The sequence below is a fragment of the Bos indicus x Bos taurus genome, chromosome X, assembly GCF_003369695.1.
Source record: "Bos indicus x Bos taurus breed Angus x Brahman F1 hybrid chromosome X, Bos_hybrid_MaternalHap_v2.0, whole genome shotgun sequence".
Taxonomy (NCBI): Eukaryota; Metazoa; Chordata; class Mammalia; order Artiodactyla; family Bovidae; genus Bos; species Bos indicus x Bos taurus.
In genome coordinates this window covers 79,357,879-79,367,635 of record NC_040105.1, presented here as the reverse complement: position 1 = coordinate 79,367,635, position 9,757 = coordinate 79,357,879, and the positions used below count along the sequence as shown (strand labels likewise).

General features: G+C 39.0%; 1 pseudogene; it reads left to right on the top strand.

The window, feature by feature from the left end:
* The first annotated feature begins 6,466 nt into the window (after positions 1 to 6,466).
* LOC113887415 lies at positions 6,467 to 6,902 on the top strand (annotated as a pseudogene).
* Positions 6,903 to 9,757: the final 2,855 nt, after the last annotated feature.

The window sequence follows — 9,757 nt, the reverse complement described above, 5'->3', positions numbered from 1 at the left end:
ACAGCAGGAACCTTGAGAAATAAACCTTTGATTTGTCTCTGAAAAATACCACGTATTGCACTGTAAAAGTTTATACAACTGGTACAACAAAACATTGCTGTAATGTTTCAATGCCAGTTCACAAAGTTCAATAACTAATGATGTTGACAAGGGTAGGGAGAGCCTATGTATACATGTGAAAATATAAAAAGGCTATCTGATCTAGTTAATATTACATGCAGATCCCAAACCAAGATTCAGATAATCTCTTAAATCTGAATTAACTCTATCAATCCAGTTCATCAGCTGAAGTCAAAAAGAAAACTCTGCACAGTAGCTGTTTTTCTGATTTGTGCAAAAAAGAAAATGAAGTTTCTCCCCCAGCTTTTCAGTCCAGAACTACAGCAAAGTATTTCTTCCATTGTCAACATTCTTGGGGTGAGAGGCAATGAGGTTACTTAGGCTTAAATCTGAATTAGCACTCAGGTGCAAGAGTTCCCAAAGTTAAAGACCATGTGACTTTAGAAGTGACTAAAAAATAAAATGGCCTTTCTTGGAAGACTAGAGCAAAACATCCGGCAATAGTTAAAAAGAAGTCTAATTAAAAAAAAAAAAAGAAAGAAAGAAAGAAAAGAAAGAGTAGCTCTTTATGAATTACACTTCAATAAAAAAAAAAAAAAGCCTTAATGAAGCAGCTCTGAAAAGAGGAAAAAAACTTAAAATATCCTGAAAAGCAATGTGAATATAGGTTCAGAAGACAAGTAAGAGATATATTTTACAAAGCTACCTAGGATTAGGCTCATAAAGGTATTCTAAGTATTTCAACCTTTAATACTAAACATCAGTTTACAAACAACATGTTCACTTTTTATTCCTTTATCAAAAGGGAAAAGTCTAGCTTCAATCCTATCCAGTGGAAGGGAAACTGAGAAAAAAAAAAAAGATTCAAATAGTCCCATGCAAACAGCACATTTTTCAAATGGAAGAACTAGACCAGAAGTTCATATTACTAATACACTTTTCAATGAAACAAATTTTTTAATCAAATGATTTTTAATAAGAACAAATACATGGCACTAAGGTTCAGAACCTAATATAGGCCTGACAAACAAGTCCTTGTTTTCTGGAGGAAAGGCCTCAAGTCCATTCAATTTCCAGTAACAATGTTTTCACAAATCACTTTAATGAGGGGTTTTAATTTCTTTTATATTTTTGGTTTTGGCATTCTAGTCTTAAAATCTAGATAAGAAAATACGTTCAATTCCCCAGGAGTCAATTTTTTTTCTTTTGAGGTATCAAAGAATCCAAACTGATTCCCAATCTCCAATTTGTACTTAATATGAATATTTCTGTATGTACTGGAAAAGGTAACATTTTAATATAAAATGCACTAGTGAACATTAAATCTAGTTGTTAGAAAGGTTTAACTAGCTTTATAATTTAAGTTTTAAAACATAAATATCTGCAGCTTGATCTGTTTGACAATGATTGTCGGAGCTGAGAATTCACCTAGAATTCAACATCATTTACAAATCCCTATTATGTACAGAAAACACACAACAGTAATACACAACTTACTCATATCTTGAGAAAATTTTCTGCTTCTTTAGATCTTTGGCCTCCCAGTCAATTCCAAGTTCAAATGTCCTTTGCCTTAAACACCCACTCTCAGAATAACTAGTTTTCCACACACAGTTTAATACTTTTTCCTAATTTTTCATGTTGCATTGCCAAACCCTGAAACCTGCCTCAGAGATCCACCAAACAAAAGAAAACAAACAATATATAAAGTGATTACTTCAGAAAAGAACCTGGGAGGATAAGAAGAATCAAGTTTCCTTACTGGAATCATACTTTATTTTACAAGGAAAAACAAAAAACCTATGTTAGATTCTTTCATATTCTTTGGTGACTGGCCAAAGAACCTACCAGCAAGTTTGGGGCACATACCCTTTTCCATACAAAGTGGTCCTGAAGGAACACCAAAATAGCTATTCATTTGGGGTCTCAGCTGTAGCAAAAGGCTGTCCCGATAATAGCCAGGACACCCACTAGTTGGAGGAGATCCCTGAGAAAGTGTGATTTTTTAATCTGGACCGAACTTCAGTTTTTCACCAGCCTTTTTCACTATATTCACAGGAAGGAGCAGCTGGTCTATCAGCAGTCATACTACCTTTCTCATCCTAGGATTTCTGTGTAATTGCTATGGCTTTGGAATCTCACAAACTGATACTCTGTGTAACTTGAAGGAGTAATTATGCCTCCTAGTTCCAGATTTGCAGCTTCCAAGTTAAAATTATAGTTCTTTATTCAGTGGAGCAGACATATAAATAAACACCAACCATCTAGGAAAAGAGGTTTCCTATAAGATACAACTTAACACCACACATTGAGGAAGTAGATGTACTAAGACAGGCCAAAAAGTTTACTTATGGTTGGTATTTGAGATAAAAATCCATTCAACATAGATCTAGTGGTTTATTTACTGCAAAGTTCAAACTGAAAGGTGTGAACTCACTACATCAATTTAAAATAAATAACTTATATGAAATACAGATTCTGGCATAGATGTTAAAATCAAAATCAATGGACTAAACTCCATCTTTCATTTGCTCACAAATTTGCACAGACTACTATTCTGCAAAAAAGACAACTGCGGCAAGGAAAAAGAAAACTGCCCCTTTTGCAAACAAGACTAAAAAGCATCCCTCCAGAGAGATCAAAATAAACATGCATATATAAAGTATTACAATGCAAATGCTATTTCTAGAAAAAATTTAACTGCATAGGTTAAAAAAAAAAAACAATGTGTAACATCTTAAGGCATTAAAGCACCAAAACAAAAACAAAAAAACCCACCAAAATCATTGTTTGTTTGACAATTAACACATACACAAATAAACATACATATTGATCAAAATTCAGGAAGGTAAATACCTGGATTGATAGAACATCCTGAAGCTTTTGAACTTTGGTGTTTGAGAGGATTCTTGAGAGTCCCTTGGACTGCAAGGAGATCTAACCACTCCATCCTAAAGGACATCAGTCCTGGGTGTTCATTGGAAGGACTGATGCTGAAGCTGAAACTCCAATACTTTGGCCACCTCATGGGAAGAATTGACTCATTGGAAGAGACCCTGATGCTGGGAGGGATTGGGGGCACATGGATAAGAGGATGACAGAGACTGACATGGCTGGATAGCATCACCAACTCAATGGACATGAGTTTGAATAAATTCCAGGAGTTAGTGATGGACAGGAAGGCCTGGCGTGCTGCGATTCATGGGGTCACAAAGAGTCAGACACTACTGAGTGACTGAACTGAACTGAAAGAGCAATTAAGGAAACAATCCCATTCTCCATTGCAACAAAAAGAATAACATATTTAGGAATTAATGTATTTAAAGAAACTAAAAATCTTATACTGAAAACTATAAAACACTAATGAAAAAATCAAAGATGACACAAATAGATGGAGAAGTATATACTATGCTATTGGATTGGAAGAATTAATGTAATAAAAGTGAGTTTACTACTCAAAGCAATCTATAGATTCAATACAATCTGTACTAAACCACCAATGTTATTTTTCACAGAACTAGAAAAAATAGCTTCACAATTTTTATGGAAACAGCAAAAAAAAAAAAAAAATGAATAGCCAAATCAATCTTGATAAACAAGAATGGAACTGGAGGAATCAACCTTTCTGACTTCAAACTCTACTAAACAGCTACAGTCACCAAAATAGTATGGTACTGACACAAAGACAGAAATATAGATCAGTGGAACAAAATTGGAAGTCCAGAGATAAATGCATGCATCTATGGACAACTTACCTTTGACCAGAGAGGCAAAAATATATAAGGGAGAAAAGACAGTCTCTTCAAAAAGTGTTGAAGGGAAAACTAGTCAACTATGTGTAAAAGAATGAAATTAGAATACTTTCTAACATCATATAGAAAAATAAACTGAAGGTGGATTAAAGACCTAAATGTAAGACCAGAAACTATAAAACTCTTAGGGGGCAGAACACTCTCTGACATAATTCACAGCAAGATCTTCTATGAGTCACCTCCCAGAGTAATGTAAATAAAAACAAACAAATGTGATCTAAGTAAACTTAAAAGCTTTTGCACAATGAAGGAAACTATCAGTAAGGTGAAAATACAGCCCTCAGAATGGGAGAAATTAATAGCAAATGAAACAGCTAACAAAGAATGACTCTCAAAAATACATAAGCAGCTCATGCAGCTCAATACCAGATAAATGAACAACCCAATAAAAAAGTGGGCAGAGGATTTACACATACATTTCTCCAAAGAAGACACACAGATGGCTAACCAACACACGAAATGATGCTCAGCATCACTCATTATTAGAGAAATGCAAATCAAAACCACAATGAGGTATTATTTCATCTTGGTTAGAATGGCCATCATTAAAAGTTTTACAGACTTTTGGAGAGGATGTGGAGAAAAGGGAGTCCTCTTACATTGTTGGTGGGAATGCAAACTGGTATAGCCAGTATGGAGAACAGTGTGGAGATACCTTTGGAAAAAACAACAACAACAACAACAACAAAACACCTGGGACTAGAACTGCCATATGACCTAGCAATTCCACTGCTAAGCATCCGCCCTGAGGACACCAGAACTGAAAGAGATACATGTACCCCAATGTTCACTGAAGCAGTATTTACAATAGCTAGGACATAGAAGCAACCTAGATGTCCATTGACCAATGAATGGATAAGGAAGTTGTGGTACATATACACAATCGAATATTTACTCAGGTATAAAAAGGAATGCATTTGAGCCAGTTCTAATGAGGTGGATGAACCTGGAGCCTATAATACAGAGTGAAGTAAGTCAGAAAGAGAAACACCAATGCAGTATATTAATGCATATATATATATATATATATATATATATATATATATATATATGGAACTTAGAAAGACAGTGGCAATGATCCTATATGAAAGAAAGAAAGAGAGACACAGATGTAAAGAACAGACTTTTGCACTCTGTGGGAGAAGGCTAGGGTGGGATGATTTGAGAGAAGAGCATTGAAATATGTATATTACCATATATAACAGAGAAGGAAATGACACTCCACTCCAGTACTCTTGCCTGGAAAATCCCATGCATGGAGGAGCCTGGTAGGCTGCCGTCCATGGGGTCGCTAAGAGTCGGACACGACTGAGCAACTTCACTTTCACTTTTCACTTTCATGCATTGGAGAAGGAAATGGCAACCTGCTCCAGTGTTCTTGCCTGGAGAACCCCAGGGGTGGGGGAGCCTGGTGATACCATATATAAAATAGATAACCAATGCAGGTTGGATGCATAAATCAGGGCACCCAAAACCGGTGCTAAGGAAAAACCCAGAGGGATAGGGTGGGGAGGGTGGGGAGGAGGGGTTCAGGATGGGGGGCACATGTATACCTGCGGCCGATTCATGTCGATACATGGTAAAAACTATCACAGTATTGTAATTACTCTCCAATTAAAACAATTTTAAAAATAAACATATTACAACAATGCTAACTTTGTTGATCATATAAAACAATGTTTCTCTTAGGAAACACACACACACAAGTATCTGGAAATAAAAGCCAGAAAGTACGTACTTCCCTCACAATTATATGTATGTGTATATATATATATATGTATATATATATATATATATATGAGAGAGAATGAATTTGTATAAAACCAATGCCAATCTGTGTTATTGAGGGGATGAGGGGAATATATTGAACTGTTCTTACTTAATGCGGTAACTCTCATTGGTGAACAGTTTGTGTCGCCCGGCCTGCCAGACCAGAGTGCCAGCACTGTGTATGCCAGGCAGCCCCTGGCCTGCCCAACACTCACTCGCTCCCCAGATCCCGGACCCTCCACCTCCTCTCTCTGTCTTTGTCTCCTTCCATTCCAAACTCTGCCCTCTCCTCTCTTCACCTACTCTGCCCCACCCCTTATATTGTCAACCCCGCCCCCTGACACCAAGGTGAGACCCGCCTTTGGAGACGCTTCGCTGAATCATCATTGTGACTTTTGTGACCTCACGGAGCGGGTCCTTGCCTGTCCCCAGGGCCTCAGTGTAGTTGGCAGGGCTGAGCAGCAGAGGCTGGCAGCCTGGGGAGGGTGCGGCTGTGTCTCCAGGAGCCGGTGTCTCCAGGTGGTGTGTTCTCCCAGCTGTCCGGCCTTCAGTTGACTGTCTCCCAGCTCTGGACAGCAGGAGGAAGCTGTGGCCAGAAACGACTAGTGTCCAGTAGCTCATCAGGTCTGGTGAAGTGCCCTACTCCCTCCCTCCTCAGTTTCCTTTTCTGCCACCATTCCCCTGCCAGGATGCCCACCTCGACCCCTTCAGCCCACCCATCTGCCAGTGTGGTCTAACACTGCTCTTCCCACCCTGTGAGCATCGCCATAGCCTTCTTCCTGTCACAAGGCCCAGAGCCAAGGACTGGTCATGTGTAGCAAATGATGGCCCTGAGGTGCATCCACAAGAAGCTCCTAGATCTGCCCTGCGATCGCCCTGGTCAATGCTCGGCAGGGCCAGTGGATGACGACATGTTCCACTGGCAAGTGGCCAGAATGTGGCCTAATGACAGCCCCTATCAGGGAGGAGTCTTTTTTTTTTTTTTTAAGGATCCAGTTTCCTTCCAATTATCCTTTTAAACTAGCAAAGACTTCATTCACCACCAGGATTTACCACCCAAACGTTAACAGAAACAGAAGCATCTGCCTGGACATTCTTACATCTGAGTGGTCACCGAAAGTATCGTTATCCATTTGTTCCATATTGTACGACCCCAACCCAGATGATTCTTTGGTGCCTGAGATAGCTAAGCTCTACGGAAAGGATAGGGGGAAGTATGATAGAATTTCTCAGGAATGGACTCAGAAATATGCCATGTAATTTAAAAATAAATGACAATTCCATCGCCTTAATAAAGTTGGCAGTTCAATTGGTTATCTTTTGTCTGGTTTTTATGAAAGGAGGCCTCCTCATTCTTCTGGGTACACGGGGTACAGCTTCTATATCATGGTGTGGAGGGGGTGAAGGGAGTCTGGGGATGCCAGTGGGATGGAGAAAGGATTAATGGGTGTGGATAAGGTTGGGGGTTTGGTTATATGACCAGTTTTAACCCAATTTTAAGTACAAGTTTTCTTTATTTAGCAGTGGGAAAGCAAGAACAAGGAGTCGGTGGCTTTAAGATAAGGAGAGAAGTTTTCACCAACCTGAGAGATAATTTTTAATGCAGAGTCTTTTAGAACTGACAGTGCTGAGGAAAAACAAGATTACAAAGCTAGTTAGGTATCCACTGTATTCTGAGGAAACTTTAGATAGTTTCGGTTTGACCATAATTAATATTAGCCTATATCCTTATAATGGAGCAGGACCCTATGGGACCTTCCAGGGACAGACACCTACATCCATGCACTCTACCTGCATCTTAAGTGTAGAAAAGCCAGTCTCTCAAGTCTCCACTGAGTCACAAAAGCCTGACACAAGAATTAATGATTGAAAGGATGTGACCATGTAGTGACCAAAGCATCAGATAGACCAAGAGAACTGGTAACAATTTGAACAGTAAATCAGCCATGTGTCAGTCACAGAATCTTTAGCTCTTCCCTGAAATACATAGATAACAGTTTCTTGAGTTGTTTTACAGATGCTAAAAACTCTACCATATGGAAGAAGTTAACTATTTGGTGACCATGAATATGTAGACTCTGACCTACTGGAGCCTGAGCATTGATGTTAACCCCTGTGAAATAACCCTCTAATTTTACCATCCACCAGCCAACTCTGCACAAGCTGATCACACATCCTGCAACTCCCATCCTTCAGCTTGATTTTTAAAATATTTTTCTGAAACCTACTGGGTAGATCAGAAACCTACTCAGTGTGATCAGGCAACTAGATTTGTATTCAATTCAATTAATTAATTTTAAATAAAGATATTAAGTTAATTACACTGGAATAGACATGTATGGATAGTTGCTACTGCATCATGAAAGAAATAGAGAATTTAGTGACATAGGGACATTTTTTTTTTTTTTTTATGACCAGAGATAATTTAGAAAAAGCATGAGAGCTTGAAACAAAAACCTGTGTTCTAATCCAGGTTCCACCAATAACTGTATGACTTTAACATGTTACCTTACCCATATGAGGGTTTCCACAGTGGTTCAGTGGTAAAGAATTTACCTTCCAATGCAGAAGACACAGATTGGATCCCTGGGTTGAGAAGATACTGTGGAGGAATTGGAGGAGGACATGGCAACCCTCTACAGTATTGTTGCCTGAAAAATACCATGGACAAAAGAGCCTGGCAGGCTATAGTCCATGGGGGTGACAAAGAGTGGGACATGACTGAACAGGCATGCAATCCCTATGAACCTTAATTTCTCCAAATACTGAATTAGAATATGGTCTATAACACTTCTTACTTTTAAGAATAAGATTATATTTGAAAAACACTTAACCAGCAACATTGAATATACATTTAATCATTGGAATTGTATTTGTTATTTCTCTTAATTATATGTATCCTTTTAGGTAACCTTGTGATGGGCTGCCAACAAGATGATTTCACAGGTCAAATCTGTACTTCTGATATTCCTAGGATGATTGGGGGAGAAGGAAGGGACTAAGACAATCTATAAGTTTAATTGATTTGGGAATTCATGAAAGGGTGCATTCACAGGATGTCACAAAGTATATCTTTTCTCAACTTTTTTTAGAAGTACACACACATTTTAGAGTGCAGAAAAAAAAAATCAATTGAAGCCTTGTTAAAAATGCAAATTCCTGAATCCTACCTCTAGAAAGTCCCAGTGATCTACATTTTCAAACATCAAAAATGATTTTTAAACAGGTGAGAAATGAGCACTCCTTAATAGACAATGTATTTCATTGCTCTACTTGAGTGATCATTTGTTAACAAAAGAGGGTGAGACACAATACTAAAGCAGATTGAGAGGCGGTCCTAAGATGGCAGAGGAATAGGACGGGGAGACCACTTTCTCCCCTACAAATTCATCAAACGATCATTTGAACGCTGAGAAAATACCACAAAACAACTTCTGAACACTGGTGGAGGACACCAGATACCCAGAAAGGCAGCCCACTGTCTTCAAAAGGAGGTAGGACAAAATGTAAAAGATAAAAAGAGAGACAAAAGAGTTAGGGATGGATACCTGTCCTGGGGAGGGAGTCTTAAAACAGGAGAAGTTTCCAAATACCTGGAAACCCCCTCACTGGCGGGTCCATGGGGAGTTTTGGAATCTCAGAGGACAACATAACTGGGAGGAAAAATAAATAAATAAAATCCACAAATTATGCGCCTAATGGCAACTCCCAGCAGAGAAGTAACCCAGATGCTCACGCCTGCCACCAGCAAGCGGGGGCTGAACAGGGAGGCACATGCTGCATTGCTTAGGGTAAGAACCAGGCCTGAATGCCCTGAGGGCAATCTGAGGGAGCTGACTTGAGATTGCAACCCAAACCATGGGATAGCCAGAGAGGAAAATAAAAAAATAAAAAATAATAAAAAAAAAAAAAAAAAAGGAAAGGGAGAGAGAGAGAGTGAGAGAGTGTGAGAGACAGAGAGAGAGAGAGGACTTTCCCACAAAAATCTCTATCCTAAGGCACTGCCAGGCCCACTCACAGAACAAAGGACTGAGCAAATACCAGAGGAGAGTTAGCTAATGCAGACCAGCCCATTCCCCACCAGAGGCAGGGAGGAAGGCTGGCAGCAGCTGGAG